The following is a 19,618-nucleotide window of genomic DNA, read 5'->3' as shown; positions in this document are numbered from 1 at the left end:
TAGTTTTATTCAACTCAATTTAAATAGAAAAAGTATTTCAATAATAAACGTGTTCTTCAAAAGCAATAAAAAAAACAAAAAAATTATAATTAATAATGATCTCATTTAAAAAAAAAGGAGACTGAGTTCTTGATGCACTCAAGCTAAACATGTTAAAATCCAAATCCGTTTTACCAAATTTACTGATGTTTGCCAAAGTTCTTCTTGTACAGGGTCCAGTGTTGTTTTACTTTTACTTTTTTCCATTTCTCTCAGTTAAGCATTCATCTTCATCCATCCATCTTCTGAACCCGCTTGTCCATGTAGGGTCGCTGGGGAGGGGGGGCTGGTGCCTATCTCCAGTGGTCAATGGGCAATCAGGCGGGGTACACCCTGGACAAAGTGTCAGTCCATCGCAGGGCAACACAGAGACACACAGGACAAACAATCATGCACACACACACTCACACCTGAGGACAATTTAGACAGACCAATTGTTCTGTTTTCACTAAAAGTATGTTGTATCACTAAAATATCATTCTCAGTCAGTTGTTATTCATTATGTGTTTACAGCACCCTTTGTGGTTTCTTCGAGTGGTGCACTTTAGAAACAGCTTTATTTTTTAAATAACTTTATTGAACAGGAAGTCCGCCCAGTCTAGCAAAGCAAGTGAGCAAGAAGAAAGGAAACATATCGGCACACAGTTTATGGTGTCCTGTTGGGGAAAAAAAACAACACTGTCTACATCTTCTATTTATGGTTGTATCGCCGGTATGTACTTTAAAGTATAAGTTGCAACTTTGTTTTTATGCTATATGTTGCCCGCTAATGCTGTATTTAGTTGCAAGCTAGTCCTTTTGTTAAGCTAGTTACCCGCGATTTTGGAGGTCGTCTGGATAGCGTTAATAGCACAAGTTCTCATAATTAGACCTGTGACATATGCTGTGTAGTAGCAGTGTGGTATATAAATGTATATTATGCTGCACATATGAATATCATAACTGTATTTTTTGTCTTGTTTTTAGTTTTACCCTTTTGAATGTCAGTAAACCTGTTGACAACGCTCATCGGTCATGATATAAGAAAGGTGTTAACGCCCCTGCGTCAGACATGCACCCATAACGGGCCGGCACACCAATCAACCTAACAGTCATGTTTTTGGACTGTGGGAGGAAGCCGGAGTACCCGGAGAGAACCCACGCATGCACAGGGAGAACATGCAAACTCCATGCAGAAAAATCTCAGGCCGGGAAGCGAATCCAGGACCTTCTTGCTGCAAGGCAACAGCTCTAACCACCGCGCCACTGCGCAGCCCCATTCATTGCAGTTCTCCTTGTTTTTCAGCTACGCACACACACACACACACACACACACACACACACACACACACACACACACACACACACACACACACACACACACCTGTGTTTCATCTACTATTAGCTCACCTGGTCCTGGTTTTGTAATCACCATCCAAGTACTTGTAGTCCTGGTTTTCTCCCGGGCGCTTGGCTGTCTGACTGGTTTGCTGCTCGCACAGCAGAACTTTTAATTAAAATGATAAATTGCAGAATTTGGGGACAAACTTTATTTCAGTTCTGTTTAAATCATATTTTATTAGATTTTCTTCAGATGCTGTTCTCCAAAGAAAACATTTTCCCATAATTCCTCCATCATAACCTTGATCATCTAAATCAAGATGAAATGTGTATAAATGTCAACCTGCTCCTGTCTGACATTTCTGTCTTTGTCAGAACATTTTGTCCTCGTTTGAATGAAATTGAGAGAAAACAGTTTCAGGTCCTCATTGTGCAACATGAGAGTCACGGGGGTGGGGGGTGAGGGTCCCCTGTGACTCGGCTACAGGTGAAAATATGTCACTGAGGATGAGAATGGGAAGCGTGCTGCATGTGAGCAGCAGAGATGAGGGGCATGAATGGATAATACACGAGTGCAGACTGAGACTCGCAGAGCAGCGATGAACAGGAGGAGAAAATGAGGCAGAAACAAGGAGTGAAAGGCTGATGCCACGGGCTCTGGAGTCTCCATGATCAATCTGGAAAGCTGGATCCCCAAAAACAACAAAAAAGCTCCATGATAGAAAATAAGAATCATAATGGTTCCTTATCCGACTGAAAGAAACCATCACGCTGATTATTGATCTGACCCTAAAGCCCTGATGAGCTTGTCCTGTGAACTCTGTCCAGCCTTCATGTAATGATTCAGTTGTTTTGGGAGGAATTGATTGGTGGATTGATTAGTTCTGGATGTCTATGAAGCCTCTGAGTTGATGCTAATGTGGCATTTTGATCTGATCCTCATCTCTCGCAAACATGAAGACATTTTGGATTCTTTGCATCTCATTTTTGTCGTTGTGATTCAGCAAAAGGAGATTCAATGAAGTGTTTCACTCGGAAAACTAAACCCTGGTAGTGGATAGAGATGATTGGATGAGAATAAACTAGTGACAAACACCGGGTTTCCTGCAGAGGAGCAGCCGAGGGCAGGTCCACGGGGGGGTTGGAGCAGGCTAGAGGTGGGCTGAACCAGCAGAGAGCTCCAGACGAGGGCTGGAGGTGCAAATAACGAGGCTGCAGACAGAACGGGGATCGCTCAGAGGCTGACAGCAAACAGGATGCTGCAGGGCAGAGCTGCTAAATAAACAGCTAGAAGCCCAAAGCTTTGGAGCTCTGATGGTGTCTTTTATCAGACTGAGAGGCAGCTTTCCGTTCTCCTACTATCAGAACAATCAGACTAAAGAAATGTTTTACCTTTTGTTGCTTCTTTAAAAACTTTCTAAAGGGAAAGAGGCAGGTGTGATATTATTAAATGTGTTTTTCCTCAATAAGCATTCAAGTAATTAAACAATTCCAAACATGGGGCTTTGAAATAGTTTCTTCTGTCCTTTTTGACCCTTCAAGGCAACCATAGCAAGGTTCTACCATCTTGCCCGTATGGAGCAGAACGAACTGAACTCGCTGTGGGGCTCGAGCTCCAAAAACAGATTAACTTGTTTCAAACTACCAGAAAAAAATGTACTTTTAATATATTTACCAACTAGGAAGAGGAAAACCCACAAGAAGCAGCAGCTTCTGAGAGCCCGAGTCGAGCTGTCCGAGATCAAACCTGTTCATGGATCAGCTCAGAGGTGAATCGAGGATGTCTGTGGATGATGACGTCCTGCAACATTTTTGCAACCAAAGTGAGACTCATTCAGGATGTGGAGCTAAAGGCCACGCCCACTCACCTGCATTCGGTTGTTACTAATTACATCAATAAAAAGTTAATAAATATTTAAATATCCAGCAGCCAGGAAGGAAGATTAATCATTTATTTATTAATAAGAATTTTTTGGTGGGCTTAAACCATCAGTTCTGTTTGAAGGTCTTGATGTTTTTAGCTTTAATCTCCGGACATGTGAACATTTAGTTTTCAGAAAACATTTTTAAATCCAGCTTCAGCTTTTTTTTCTGAAATCTGTCTGAACAGAAACAAACAGATGTATTAAAGGAGAAACATCTCGATGTTCTACTGCTAACCTCGTCTCAGTCAGAGAATCCACCCCGCAGTTTTCCACTAGAGCTCCAGTTTTGATCCTCCTCAGATTTATCAAAGACCTTCTGTCATTTCACCACCTCACTGAAGCGACGGAGGTTTGAAAACCTACTAAGAGGAACAACAAAAGGGCAGTCCCCTGAGGTGCTTCTGTGTTATTGACCTCCACATCAGACAGGAAGTCCCCTCCAATCTGAGAGTAACTCAGGCGGCTCTTAGTCCAGATAAGAAAACGAAAGATGCTCAAAGAGCTGGAACTAAAGATGTTTGAATTACCAGCGCAGCAATCAGCTGCTGGTTTTATCCACAAGAGTCTGCAAACAAACAAGATGTTCAGTGGATGATGTCATCCTCAAAGTTTCATGGAACTATGACCTTCAGCTGCGGTCCATAGTCCGAGATGAGGTTCAGCACCTCCAAATCTGTAGTCCTGGGTGGATCCTTCGACATTCCGGCTCTGTGATCATAAGAACATAAATTATATTTAACGAAGTCCTTCAGACGGAGTTCCTCTGAAGCACACGGCCGTTAACAAGTGAATACAGCAATTAATCACGAAACAACCTTCAAACTCTTTGCTTGCCGTTCACGAGATGCGAAAACTGTCAAAGTAAACAATTAATTTGATATTTTTTCATTTTCGACTTCTCACTTGTGAGGTGGCGCAATAGGGGAGGTGTGATGACTGAGATCAGGTGCAGCTTGTGAGGCTCGACACGTTCGTTTCTGCTCCAACATCACACGTGCAGACTCGGAGCAAAGTCACACACATGAAGAGCAGTGAGGTGAACAAACGGGAAGAATAAAAGGTCAACACACAGTTTATTCCCGGGAAAAGGCGGAATTCTCCCTACAGCAGTGACGAGGAGTTTGGGACCTTCGTCTATGGTCGCAAGATCTGGATTAGAAGGTCTGGAAGGTGTGTATCCCTTTCCATCAGGTGTCTGACACTACAACAGTCAGACGTGGTGGTGGCGTGATGGTCTGGGCTGCTCTGCTGCTTCAGGGCCTGGACCACCCGCTGACCTTTGACCTTAAACAGGCCGGTCCTGCTCTCCAATGGTCTATTTAGTGTGTGTGTGTGTGTGTGTGTGTGTGTGTATGTGTGTGTGTGTGTGTGTAGATGTTTATTTAAAATGCCGACCTTCCACTAAAGTCCCTGAGCAGGGCACCGTATGGCCAGGGGAGCACCAACCAATCAGGCTTATGAATAAAACTTCTCCCAACAAATACGGGATCTTGATTTGTAGAAATATAATATTTTAAAGTTATTTTTCTTTTCAATTTTCTTTCAGTTAAAAATAAAATGATGTTAACGCGTCAAACATTATAAAATCACTAATAAAGCATCAACTCTAGAACAGGACAGGTTAAAACATCTGTTTATTTGTCCACGCCTCTGGGACGCGGCTGAAAATGTCCGCGTCGCGACTGGTTTGAAACGTTACAGACTGTAATGGATTCTAGCAGCGATGATGCTTTCAGTGTGAAACCGAGAGAAATCAGATATGTGCAGCGACCAGCTGATGCAGCGATATCATGAAGCCAAGGCGGGACACGGAGATATCAGGGATGTCTTCACCCACAGAGGTCCAGTTTTTTGTTCTGTAGAAGTTTCTCATTTTATTAAAGCAGTTTTTTATTAAATATTTGAGGAACACATGAAGTTTCTGACAAATGACCTGTATGTGTCCATGTGAAGGTAAACTCCGCCCCCTGCTGGGACCTCGTGCCACACCTTCACCACCCTGAAATCCGCCTCTGAACTCTAAATAAATATAATTAATGTTTTTAATGAAAGAGAAGCTTTAAACGTTTTGAACGTCAGCATTTGTCTAATTCCTGACCAGCTGATCTCCTCCTGGACTTTTGGGTTTTTTGTAATCCAGCTTTTACTCTGAAGGTTGACTCATCCCGTGAAGCCGCAGCTGCCGGCTTGACGCATCTTCATCTCCGTCCTCCTCCTCCTCCTCCTCCTCCTCCTCCTCTCCGCTGTCACGCGCCGCGGTGCCGACGCATCTCCAAACCCGGCGCTCCACAGGACGAGACCCAGAATCGGAACCAGATAAACCAGGACCAGAAACCCCGATCATGTGAAAGTTGTTTTTGTTTTTTGTTTGTTTATTTGTTGTTTCCATGGAAGCGGCACCGGGAGAAACTCGGAGAAGATTCCGTTTCCAGTGAGTGAGGATGAGAGTGAAGCTCTGCGATGTGAAGGTGGATTATGGGATGTGGAGCAGCAGGTAAAAGGTAAGCGGCTTCAGCACGCACATCTGCATCATCTGGGTCCAGTCAGTTGCAGAGAGGAGAGGAAAGAAGAGGGAATCTTCTTCTCTTATCTGGGAAGAGGAGAAGGGAATGTCACCTGGTTTCATCAGCAGAGGCGGATCTCTGCTTCTAGTGTGGGGTTCGAAAAGAGATGCAGGAATAAAACCCTCCTGGTGTGGAGCTGAGATGTTAGAAACCTGCTGCTGCTGCTGCTGCTGCGGATGGATGGAGTTTTTAGATTATTCCAGCACTTTGGAGAAGGGGAGTCTGACCTGGAGGACCCTGGTCCTCCCTGAGGAGGTGGTGGCACATGCATGGTTTGAAGTTGCTGTGGGTCGGCCTCCCTGCAGTGGAGGAACATTGGCTTTTCTCCTGGTTTTAGAAGTCCCCTCCACCCCCACCATCCCCCCTGGATCTCTAAAAGCCTGCAGGGGGGGGGGGATATTGTAGATGTAGCCTTTCATGTGGATGAGTGCCTGTAAAAAAAAACAACTTTACACACTTTTATTCTGACCTTAAGTATGAGAAACAGGGCTGAATTATAAATGAGTTGCATCCCAGCTGAGAGATGCTCCGGCCCCAGACTCCACTGCCTCCCACTTCTCCGGGCTGTAATTGAGGATGGCATGGCCAACGTAATTGTGTGCAAATTTAATCTGGCCCTTCTTATCTTCATAATTGGGAGCAACTTTCCGGAGGAACAACCAGAAGAGCGTTGCAGAGCTTGTATTGAAGGGGAACAATAATCCGGTTGAGCTCACTGGGAATTCTGAAACATTTTGTGGGAATAAAGCAGGAAAAATATTAAAAGTTTTTCTGTGACAAATGGCCGGCGCTCTGAGCAGGAGGGATACTAATGGAGGGAGGAGAGGGAGGATACTGGAAATGGAGAGACAAAGTGTGTGAGTGTGTATGGCGTGTCCATGGCAACCTGTCAGGGGTGTGTTTGGTCCCTGGAGATGTTGAGGAACGCGGAGAGAAAAGGGAAAGATGAGAGGCGAGAAAAAAGTATCTCTCATTAGGAGTGTGTGCGTGTGTGTGTGTGTGTGTGTGTGTGTGTGTGTGTGTGTGCGTGTGTGTGTGTGTGTGCGTGTGTGTGTAGGGAGGATAATGGAGCAAGGAAAGGTGGGATTGCCAGCCCCCCTCCCATCCTTCCATCATGTGCTTTCTCCAGGTTTTATTGCTGGATTAGATCAACTCCACGCTCCCAGCAGCTGATCCAATCCACCTTTTCCCTTTTCTCCTCAACATTCCTACTTTTTTCTCCCTGTTTCTTTCTGCTTCCTGCCTCCTTACACCATCTGATAAATTCGTGCTCCTACAGCCTGACATCTCCCTCCAAACCCAACGTTTTGTCCTGGTTTTTTCCTCCTGGTGGTTCCCATGCCGCCCGGCCAGCTGGTTGATTCTCGGCTCTTTTCTTTCCCTCAGATGGTGCCAATAATGTAGACGAGCATTGCCAGTGATTAGAGCTTTATGAGCCGAATGTTAAGCTCTGTTTTACTTCTACGGGTTTAATTTATTGGCATTAGGTGGATTAGATCAGAAATCCATCTGAATACAAAAGAAATAATCACAAAATCTCATGATTACATAAAGATATTATGGAGGGAGGAGCGCCAAACGATGCAGCAACAAGTGGAAATAAGCATTTTCCTTTATTAACAGCGACAATTTATTAGATACACTCCGTTAGTAGTGGGATGGACCATCTTAGATCTAATGATCTTCAGAGGTTCTGGTCCATCCTGACATGTCAGCATCAGCTCCATCCATGATGAGAAGCTCCCCTTCCACCACATCCTAAAGGTTCTGGACTGGACTGATATCTGGTGACTGTGGAGGCCGTTGGGAGTACAGGTCATCTTCTAGAAACCAGTTAGAAATGCTCTGAGCTTTGTGACATGGTGATTGATCCTGCTGGATGGAAGCAGCATCAGAAGATGGGTTAGGGTTAGGGGCGCAGCTGAAATTCAGACTCATCAGACCAGGAAGAGTTTTCCAGTTTCTTCTGGTCTAGTTCTGGTGATCCTGTGGGAATTGTAGCCTCAGGTTTCTGTTCTTAGCTGGCAGGTGTGATCTTCTTCTGCTGGAGTCCATCTGGAGCTGCTGGTGTTCTTCTGCAGACCTTAGGAACCAGTCTGACCAGTTCCTCCTGAGGTCCTCAGATTGGCTCCCCTGGAGCTGGCCCTGCGCTGAGAAGATGATTGAACTTGACCATCTGGAGGAAGTAAAAGCTGTAACAAGGTTTTCGTTACCATGGTGACTGAGTCAGGCTCATTGGGATCTTTTCTCTAGTTACTTTGGATATTTGTAAAAACAAGTTGTCCATTTGCTCCTCCTACTCGCCGAACCCAGTAGATGTCATCCCCGTGTGGTTCAGAGTCATGGAGCACCTAGTGGTGTGGAGGGGTACTTTTGTCCTAATAATGTGGACAAAGATCAATCCATCTGTTTTCAGGAGGGATGTCTGGACACCCTTCTCAGGGATCCCTTTGACATTCCCAGATAGGATTTCCATAGAACTGGAGTCTAAACAGGAATTCTGACTCTGGAACCTTCCACTCAACACATCCAACAAAACGGGACATAAAACATCTCAAACTACAATTCAGATATTCCTCCACGCCTAACGAGTCTCCGTGGCCCCACGCAAGAACTTCCTGAAAGTCATTCCTTTTGATTTTTTTGTGTCTTGTTCATTAAATATAAACCAGCAGAAGGAAATCTCGTCCTCCACCGTCCAGCTTTAATGTTTAATGTCCCGTTTGGCTCACAAAGCCAGAGGCAATTATCACTTTTCCTGAATTAGGAAGCTGAAAACTCTGAGTGATGTTTATTTGTTTGTTTCTGTGTCTCTGCTGGCGATAGCCGGAGTCATTATTATCTCTGTCGTCTCTTCCCACGCATCCCGCTCTTCTGAATTCAGTATCTCTTGAAAGAGGAAATAAAGTGGAAATGATGACATTTGATATTCAAAAGGTCAAACATCATCTTCGGCGCGACAACAGGACGGTTTCCTCTGGCCACGGTTCAGCAGCATTTTCACTGTTCCTCTGCTGCTGAATTGGGGTTAAACATCTACTTGATACGTGCTATTAAGTCCTCACCTCACCTGATCTCAGCAAACACCATTTTTCTGTCTGACTCACCTGCTGAAGGAAAGCTCAAGACAATTAGAAGCATGTCGTTTGTGTTGATGTGTAAGGAACTGGTTTTAGGGAGGATTTTCTTTAAATAAATGTCATTTTTTTATTTTGGGAAATGAAACAACATCTGGCTTTATTTATTTATTTATTTATTTATTTATTTATTTATGGATGCAACAACACTAATCATGTGAAATTCAGTTTTCAGTGACATGAATGATGACTAAAACGCTGCTCAGCAGCAGCTAAACATTAAGATCAACACAGACGTAACCTTTCATTGCAGCGGCGCAATTCAGTGTGGCGTTACGGTTTATTAAAGTCTCGCCGCTACAGTCGTGCACGTGTTCCAACTGTCAGTGTTGATCACTTTCTTTTTCACGATCAGCCCCCCGACTCTGAATATTTGATCAGTCCGCCTGAAATCTGCCACCTGTTGATGCAAATCTGTACCTGCAAGTCTTTTTAAAATGTGATCTCTAGACCGGGAATTCCTATAAAATATTTTTTTAATTTGCTAATTTTATCTGATCATCTAATCATGAGCACCTCTGGGCTTCATCCAGGTTTAGCGCAGGATCTGTAACATTAAACAAGTTATACCCAAATGGGTCATTAGCTGTGGCAGCCATATTTAATTGGATTGCCTTTAAAACGTAATCAGCTTTCGATGTACATTTAATAATCACTTCCTGATAGTTTAATTGAAATCTGTCCTGCATTGCTTGAGATACTTCGCTAACAGAAACACACACACACACAAGGACGTAATTTTCACTTTAGAAGTGGGGGGGACACGGGGGGGGGGGGTATCTTTGCAATATGTTCTAATGGGAAACAGGCTTCAACACAAACGGTTGCTTTCCGCTTGGTCCTAGAGCTCAACCTGTGTCAATTTAATATAGTGTAATATTGTTTTTGGATGGTAAAAAGTGCAGGGGTCAAAACTTGGCTTTGGAAAAAGTGGGGGGGACATGTCCCCCCTGTCCCCCCCCCAAAAATTACGTCCATGCACACACACACACAACTTTGGCGGTGGGTGATTAATAATTGATGACATATGATTTTAGCTGAGAATGTGCAGCATGATGAGGGCTGTCATGGAAACGATCCAAACCGCAGTCAGAACGATGACTCTGCTTGTCTCTGTCCACGTCCTGCTCTGATTTGTCCAGCGTACCAGGACGGCGGTGGCTGCAGCCCAGCAACACATTAGTGATGCAGCCAGCCGAGGCCATTCTACGGGGTCCTTAGCTGGAGTGTGATTAGACTTGCAGATGCTGGTTTCTGTAGGCGTCACTTTTAACAAACTCAAGAATACCACCCACCCCACCCCTTTCCATGTCCCTGACCACGTCTCCAGTGCACGATTAAAATGTACCACTGATGCGTGGGAAATTCACAAGAGCAGAATTATGCTCCAACATAAAAAAAAGAGCTCCTCCTGCACAAGAATGCACACCGGAGCTCAAACTGCCACGCCGGAGCCAGAATCGCTTCAAAGCAGGCAATCGAAAAAATGTTCTGCAGGATTTTTTCATCAAAATGAACGTGTCAGCGTGACTGAGGATGAGAAGAAACTGTGAATTTTGTTGCATCACAATGTAGGATTAAGCTTTTAGAATGATTGCAACTATTAGTTTAATTGTGTATTTTTGCACATGAACACGTTCATAATGGAGTAAATTACGCTCATTCAGCTGCTGCCTTTGAGCTATTGACTGATTTAAGATATATGATCCATCAAACACCTTCATGTCTGTTACTGTATTCAACAGTAAGAAGCTAAATCTTTCTGTAAGCCAGTAGAATCAGGTCCATTTATCACAAAATCAATATATTGAATTAGTGTCAACTTACTGTGCGTAGACATTCACACCTCCTGGGTTTTATTACCTTGTGGGGTCCTGCTGCTGACATCTGTTTTGTCCAGTTTGTCCAGAATGTTCTGAAGATCTAATACATTACACTTCATCTGACACCGTTCATAATGACAATGTCTTCAAAAGGGACACAATACAAAACATTTCCAGCAAGGACCAGGATCGTCTCTTAGAGTTGATCTAACTTAGGAACCTGGAAACCACGAATCCAGAAATGAGAAACAAAGATGTGCCGTGTTCGAGCTGGGAAATTTCTAAAACTCCAACAGGCTAACAGGACTGCAAACTTTTGCATTATTCCAAATCCCTAACTTTCCAGGTCCAGACTGTCATACATGATATGTAGCAAAAAGGTGTGTGTGTGTGTGGGGGGGGGGGGGGGGGGTGCATCTGTGTGTGTGTGCGTGCATGTGTGCATGCAAGTGTGTGTGTGTGTGTGTGTGCACGCATGTGTGTGTGTGTGCGCGCGCATGTGTGTGCGTGCATGTGTCCATGCAAGTGTGTGTGTGTGTGTGTGTGCATGCATGTGTGTGTGTGTGCACGCATGTGTGTGTGTGCGCGCATGTGTGTGTGTGTGTGTGTGTGTGTGGTGCATCTGTGTGTGTGTGTGCGTGCATGTGTGCATGCAAGTGTGTGTGTGTGCGTGCATGTGTGCATGCAAGTGTGTGTGTGTGTGTGGTGCATGCATATGTGTGGGTGGGTGTGTGTGTGCGTGCATGTGTGCATGAAAGCGTGTGTATGTGTGTGTGTGCGTGTGTGCATGGGTGCATACAAGCATGTGTGTGTGTGTGCGTGTGTGCATGTGTGCATGCAAGTGTGTGTGTGTGTGTGTGTGTGTGTGTGTGTGTGTGTGTGTGTGTGTATGTAGATAAATAAATAGAACCAGAATAAAAATACTTTTGTTTGAATATTTTAACAAAAGTATACTGAAACAAATGAGAAGATGCAGCTAATTTGTTCAAAGCTAAAACTTTCTTTCAACACATCATCTGACCGAATCTCTACTGGTGAGAATAAAACACTGATTGTGAAAACTTTTAACACTTAGCTCTTTTATCCCATTCCAAATAAAAATGGCTGGTTCTGGCTCGGATTCTTCTTCTTGCCAAGTTTCCAGTTAAAACCTCTGATATTGTTCCTGACATTTAGACCACATTTAAAGTCAGATGATAATATTACTTTTTTTATAGTAGAAAAAGAGCTAGTGGGAAAAGCTTCTGGTTGCTAGGACAACAGACAAAATGAAACCCTCTCGGTAAAGTCAAAATGTGTCTGTCACTCAAAGTGCTGCACATGAGTGTGTTCATCTCTCAGTGAGGCTGAGAGCACATCCCACTCACTGGGAGGACAACCAGCAACGGGCCGATCTCTGGAGGATGCACTCCTGCAGAAACACTAAAATGGGAAAGAAACTGATGGGTTACCTTTGGCATTAGCACAAATTTAAACAATATTTTAGAAAATCTAACTATTTTAAAGCTAACAGTGGGACTGATAGGAGGCTAAAATAACCCGAGCCCAGACAGACGAGGCTGGGAATTAAATGTGACATAAGCCAAGAGCCAGATTTGATCTGAGAATTTCACCTGCTGCCCCCCACCCTTACCTCTCTCCAACCTGGTATTTATTTCAACATCGAGGTCTGTAACCCTCCATCTCCGCCAGCATCTGGCCCATCTTCGTTCATTAGCTCCTCCGACCTCACTTCCTCTGCCTCCTTCTATCCCAGCTTCGGCACATTTACTTTAGTTGGATGTGGAACCATTGCAGCTAATCGGATAGCCTCACTGTGCAGCAGGAACCAAAAGCTGAAGAGTGTGGGAAGTAAGTAGAAGGAGATGAAAGTGAAGAAAAGCTGAGGAACATGAACATTCAGGAGAGAACCGAATGTTAACTAGTGTCTAAAAGTTTCAAGACAAGAATCAAAATTCCTCAAGGGCCACAAAAATGTGCAAAGAAAAAAAATGCAAAGATTGTTTTGAGGGTATAAATCAATTTAATTCAGTTTATTTAAACAGCCCCATCTCGCATCGAGAGTCATGTTAAGCCACTTCACAAAGTAACCTTCCAACTGAACCTACTTAGGTAACCTACCCAGCAGACTGCACCCATACCATACCCATACCATGTTTATTTATAGAGTACATTTAAAAACATGACTGCTGACCAAAGTGCTGTACAGCAGGGAACAGAGGAGCTCCGTAAAAACAGAAAAAAAATCAAACAACCTAAAAATAAAATTAAAAATAGAATAAATAAAAGCGCCGTCAGTACTAAAAATACGAGAAAATAAAAGCAGGGAAAGCACAGAATAAAACACCAAAGGCAATCAGTCATAAGACACGGTAAAAGCAGGTCAATGACCGAGTCACTGACCTGTGTCTAATCTCCATGTGGCGACAGTGGAGAGGAAAATTCCCCTTTAACAGAAGGAAACTTATGTAGGGTTCAAAAACAGGCCTCCTGATGATGAGGGGTGCTAAACAGTGTTGCTCTACACTAGAGAGCATTCTAGAAACGCACTCGCCACAAAGTCACTTCAGAGGCCACAAATAGCCCGCGGCTTGCATCGGACACGCCCGTTTTAAGCTGATCACTAACAGAGTAGCAAGTTAGTAACGCTGTGTTGGCATCACAAGAGATGGAAAAATGAATAAGTGCCTTTCCATATCCTTAAAAATAAGCTTCTAGGATTAAAGTCTTAAATTTACCCAGAAAACAATCAAATTTCAAAGTTCTTCTCAGAATAAAGGTTTTATTTATACGAGCCTGCAGATGCATTACAATTAGAAGAAAAAACGTTTTATTCCTTCCAAGATTTCAAAAACGTTGTTAAAAGAATCACAAAAGGTTTTTGTTTTCATATCTGGTCCGATGTGAAACAGCCGTGTGCGTCTGTGTACACTAATATTAATAAAACAAATATAGAACTACCGTAAATCCTCTAATACAGGCCCGGGCCTGTATTTGACTCAAGCTCATCAAGCTCCAGGCCTTTATTGGAAGGAGGGCCAGTATTAGAGGCAGGCCTCTATTTCTATTTGAGCAAAATGAACTAATGGTTCGTTGGAGTTTTTGACAATTAAAATTGCGCTCACATTTTCAAAGTTAAACACATTTCTTTTAACAACGGTAGTTTCTGCTTCAGCCCCCCCCCGCCCCCCCCCCGCGCAGCGGCCGCAAACTCACTGATGCGCCTGCAGCCTCTCGGAGTTCCTGCTGCTCTAAACATTAAAATAATTGTTTCATTTTCTGTTCCTCACTTCTGATTACTTTCAATGGTGTCTGTTTGTTGCAACAGCAGGTACAAAAACTAACTTGTTTTTATTTGACTATTTTTCTGTCCTGTCTGTTTGTTATCTTCCTGCATCTCCTCTCAGTCCTAAAGAAAAACTGCTACCTGGGTTCATATATATTCACCTCATGGGTTACCTTTGAACTGCAGTTCTAAAAGATCTACCGACCGCAAAAACAGCGGAGTGCCGCTGCTTGGCAGTGATCGGTGCGTCACCTGAGGACAAGTTGATGCGCCCCGCTCCACAGCGAAACGCATCAGGCGCAAATAAAAGACAGAAAGCATTAAAGGAAATGAACCGACATGAACGATCGCGTGTCAGTACCGACGCTCTGGCACAGCGCATTGCCCCCCCGAGCGCAGGAGCTTGTCACCTGCTGACAGCAGGCTGCTGTCTTTTCCGAGGGCTGCATCTTGCCGTTCATTATCACGTGACAGCGACTAGTCGATGACAAGCATAAAAAGTCACTATAGTGAAGTCGACTAGTTCATACAACCCCTATTGCTCCCCAGAGTGTTCTGCAGCATAATCAGCACGTTCTCTTTGAACTTGATATCAAATTTTCGTCTCCTCTTCGTCTTCGCACGGTTAAAGTTACCCTCATGGTCTATCACTGGCAAATCAAAAGTGAGACGATGACACAACCGCCCCCCGTACTTGCTTGTTGCCACAATAAGAGACCGGCCATTATTCACCTCCGCAGACTCCGACACCGGCCAAAATATGAGACTCGGACGTTAATTGAATACAGGCCTGTATTAGAGGATTTACGGTATTTAAAAAACTTTATACAATTACACCACTATAACAATATATTTGGCTCTTATTTGCTGCACTAGTTGGTTCTCCCACAAGGGGGCAGAAGACCACGTCTGTAGAAATCAGTGGAGCAGATGTTTGAGGAATGCACAAGTCCTGTTAAAGACGTCGGAAATGTCAGACATGATGCTTTTGACTTTAACGGCTTCGTTTTCTCCGACTCCTGCTCTGTTCATGTAGATGTATTCAACAGTGGCCCTAAAGCTCCATCGTGACAAAAAGGTTTTTACATGACGGTGGCTGTTTCGCTTTAGGGAAACAGAACTCGGCACCAACAAACCCAATCAGGCCTGTCTGCCGCGCCGAGGCGTAAAAAATAAATTGAGGAACACAAATAAAACGTATTTCCTAACAGGAAATGCAGAGGAATGAAAACAGGCACTGATTTCCTGTCATCTAGGATGGAGGAAGCAAGATGATGTTGGTTGATTGGTCTCTGTGACAGGAAGCGGGAATAAAAACGGATTGTTTAGGAACAAATTCCCGTTGATTACCTGGTGGTGGTCAGAGAGGTGATGTCCTAATTCAGTCCTCGTTATGGAACACTGAGTGTGGTGCCGGGAACGCATGCACTCCAGTGGTGGAGCCCCGAGGCCTCTCAGCTGTCCTGTTGTGTGGACGCCAACGCTCCGGTTGATCCGCTGTCTGGAAGCACACTCCTTGCCATGGGGGACGTTTGTCTGGTTGACGGCCAAAGCTGCAGACTCAGAGGCTTTTTCAGGATGACAACATCGCGCCACACGCTCTGCGATAGCCGTGTCCTTTTGTGCAACACAAGTCCAGCCGATGAATGAAAACCAGAATTTCATTGCGTTTGTGGCTCGTCGTTGCTGCTAAACTGTTTTTGTTTGAAGACTGCTGTGGTTCTGGAGTGTTAGTGATGACGGTTCTGGGCCTGAGACGATGAAAGGTGCCAGACTCTGCTGCCGATGACTATTCATCAATAATTGTCACTTTATCTGACTGAGCCGAAAAGTTATTTACAGCATGAGACAGGGAGAGAGGAGGATGACAACAGAGCAGCAGAATAATTTCATTTAAATTCTCTTCAGCTCTGTTTGCATCACTGCAGCTGCCCCACCCTACCCACCCCTAACAAGGAGGGAAGCTGCAGCCGAGCGGCGGCGGGGGACCAGGAGTATTTGAATCAGATCAGAAGGGTTGCATATGTAAGCCGGCAGTGACTTCCCCACCACTCTGACGCACCCCGAAGACGTCTAAACATCACTCCAGCTAGGTGATGTTTTAAGGATCTGTCAAGTTCTGCTGCAGCAGACCTCGTATCAGCATCCATACGCACGTTCAGCAGAAACGGGCTAGCGATGCCACGGTTTAGCCTGCTTCCTCTGAAACCTGACTGTATTTGATTCGATGAAGCCTAAAATAATCATTATTACCATTCATAGCTTACATTTGAAATAATGTCATAAATAACAATGGTTAACCGGAAAGTTAAAGCTACTGCCAGTGGCTCATTAGGGTCACCAAGTTAACAACCTGTAGCTCATCAGGGTCACGTAGAAACCACTAGTAGCTCGTTACGGTCACCATAGTAACCACCTGTAACTCATCAGGGTCACGTAGAAACCACTAGTAGCTCGTTACGGTCACCATAGTAACCACCTGTAACTCATCAGGGTCACGTAGAAACCACTAGTAGCTCGTTACGGTCACCATAGTAACCACTTGTAACTCATCAGGGTCACGTAGAAACCACTAGTAGCTCGTTACGGTCACCATAGTAACCACCTGTAACTCATCAGGGTCACGTAGAAACCACTAGTAGCTCGTTAGGGTCACCATAGTAACCACCCGTAGCTTGTTAGGATCACCATGGCAACCACATGCCTATGAGACACAGGAGTGAATGCAAAGCTGTTGCTAAGCAACAACTACACGTTGGGTTGAAAAGAGTTCTTAACCAGTGAGAATCAGAAGGCTCTGATAGTAGCACGTGTGTGTTTTGTGTCAACTGTGTTTACTGTTGGAGATGCGATGAGTCAAACCTGTCCGTCGCGTTTTGCGACAAAAATTTCAAAAACATTAATTATTCAAAGATTAAAAATCCCACTTCGTTAGTGTAAAAGTCCAGCTTTCTGTGACCTTTAAAGAGCAAGTAACCCCCAAATCAATTATTTTTTCCTGATAAACTATATAAATGTGTGTATAATCGTGCTGCAGACACGTGTAGTCAATAGTTTTGCACTTTAGTGCATTTTAGTTAAAATTTAAATTTTCTGCCTGAAACTGTCAGTGTTGTGCCGTTGTCAGGTAAAAACTCTTCACTGCATTTGAATTTAAATCTGCCACCGCTATTGGCTAAGAGGTATGCTATGATGTAAACTGGTACATTATGATGTCACAATGTCATGAGTGTGTGTATTTGTTAGTGGCTCCACCCTCTCGGTCTGCTAGGCAACAGCATTTGTTGCATTTTTCAAACATGAAGTGGGAATGAAGTACGCTTCTTGTAAGGGGTGACTTGCTCTTTAAGCTGTCTCTACCACAAAGTTCACCAGAGCTCCACGAGGGGGTGGGGCTTCCTCACCTTTTCCACCAGAATCCCATTGGTCCACGGTTGTTTATGAATTTTGTCCACATTTTCTGAATATCGTAACCAGCTGATCCTGACTGAAGCTTCTTTGTTCAGAATCAGAAATCATGATGTAAACTGATTATTTATTTAATTTACATTTGGCTAAATAGTCATTAACCTTTTAAAATCTGGCTGGTGTTTTATAACTATTATTTCATATTTGATGCATTATGTCACACGTGCTTCAACAACAATAAAAATGTTCGGATCCAAATAAAGATGATTATAAAAAGATTCAAACAAACTTCTGAGATGAAGCTAAATAATCCAAGCTGAACAAAGCGAGCCGTCCATTCCAGACTGGATTTGCTCCTCCTGGAGGCTTACCGCCAGCTCTGGAAGGTTTAAATAATCTCTTGTTTATATGTTTTGGCAAAATAAACACTAACACAGTAAAGCGGCAGGAATCTGACAATCCACCAGGCAAACATTCGGATGAATTAGAACATTCCGGTCTGTCGTTTTGGAAAAGCAGAGTTAGTGAAGGCCTTCGGGTGTGTTGTTTCCATCGACATAGGTTGTTACACAGTAAACTATAAATAATGAAACACTTTAAGGAGCCATCTATGAGCTACTTCTGTAGCAGCATCTAGGGAGGAGCTCAGACTTTCCTTTGATCCTTCACAATAAGAGTCCTAAACATCTTTGGTAAATTCTTGCTGTGTTTAGTTTCTAACTGCATTTTTGGTTCTTTTTTAAAACACAGAAAAGTTTTTTTTTTTTGCCTTGCTGACCGTTTCATTTACCGGCCACAAACTTCCTCAGAGCTGACATGGATGGTGGTGTCACTTCCTTCTTCGTTTATCTGCGAGCAGCAGAGGACGTTGTCGCCCTCTGCTGGCCGTTCTCCCTTCACCGATGACACAGTCCCGTGCACGATCCAATGTGTAAACCCCATCGTCTCAGTTCATGGTCCCTTATCCACGTCTCTGGGCAGCAGAGGGCGACAACTTCCTCTGCTGCCCGCGGATAAACGGAGAAGGAAGTGACGCCAACATCCACGTCAGCTCTGAGGAAGTTTGCAGCCGGTAAATGAAACTGTCGGCAAGGTAAAAAGAAACCTTTTCTGTGTTTTAAAGAGAACCAAAAATGCAGTGCGTCCTAAACATGTAGCTTGAAACATCTGAGGCTTTTAAAATGGATCAGTACTATTATCTGTTCTTGATCAGTACAGCAGAATAATACATCTGTTTAATGGTGAGGAGATCCTGCTCGGTCTAAGTTTTGTTAAGCAGAGGGAAGTTTCTATGGAAGCTCGTACGTCCAAACAGAAAGTGACAATTTAAAAGTGTTTTCCATGAGGCCTGTGATCTAAGAAAGTTACAGATCGTCTGTTTTGTTTGTTTTAATTCTCGGTTCCTTTTGACTCGCAGCTGCCCAGTTGTTACCAGTCACTAACCACCCTCCCAGCAGTTATATACTTGAGGTCTTTGCCAGATTTCAATGACCAGACTCTTATTTCATGATCCTTGTGGTCATGCGGGTTTGCTGCAGTTTTATTTTATCATTAAAGTTGGTGTTAGTTCTCTGAACAGATCTTAAAGTAGATGTTAGCGAACTTTTGGTTTGTGAGAAATGCAAAAGGCTCTGGGAGATCACTGATGGGATCAGAACATTCCGGTAGCCCCGCCCACAGACATTTTGACCAGCAGACTGAACATTCTCACCTGGTTTGTGTTTAATTTGCTGTTTGTTCTGTGTGCGAAGGGCGTACAGCCATATGCAGATAAAGACATGGTTCCCAAAGTACCAACAAACTGATTCCAGATCAGGAACGGTTACCAAACTGTCACAACAGCCCACAGTGAAGCTGTCATGGTGTCCAATGAGACCTGGACCGGTGTCCCTTCTGCTCTGGAATGACAGCCTGGTATTTATTTCAGCACTGAGGTCTGTAGCCCTCCATCTCCACCAGCATCTGGCCCATCCTCGTTCATTTGCTCCTCCGACCTCACTTCCTCTGCCTCCTTCCATCCCAGAGAGCTGGTGCCACGTCAGGCTCTCCTTGCCCAGGGTCTCCACTCAGGTGTGTCTGAGCCATGTCCTACGGCAAGTCCCTCTCCGACTGTCCT

The 19,618-nt window shown here is 44.1% G+C and overlaps 1 protein-coding gene across 1 annotated transcript in view; it reads left to right on the top strand.

Annotated features, from left to right (window-relative positions):
* Nucleotides 1-5,506: 5,506 nt before the first annotated feature.
* lingo2b (leucine rich repeat and Ig domain containing 2b) overlaps nucleotides 5,507-19,618 on the top strand; it is a 30,067-nt gene continuing 15,955 nt past the window's right edge. Inside the window, exon 1 of the mRNA XM_015970492.3 lies at nucleotides 5,507-5,785. The gene's annotated coding sequence lies outside the window, so the exon portion shown is untranslated. The remainder of the gene's footprint in view (nucleotides 5,786-19,618) is intronic.

Source organism: Nothobranchius furzeri, chromosome 18, assembly GCF_043380555.1.
Source record: "Nothobranchius furzeri strain GRZ-AD chromosome 18, NfurGRZ-RIMD1, whole genome shotgun sequence".
Taxonomy (NCBI): Eukaryota; Metazoa; Chordata; class Actinopteri; order Cyprinodontiformes; family Nothobranchiidae; genus Nothobranchius; species Nothobranchius furzeri.
Note: the sequence above shows the minus strand (reverse complement) of the source record. Positions and strands in the feature narration are given on the sequence as shown.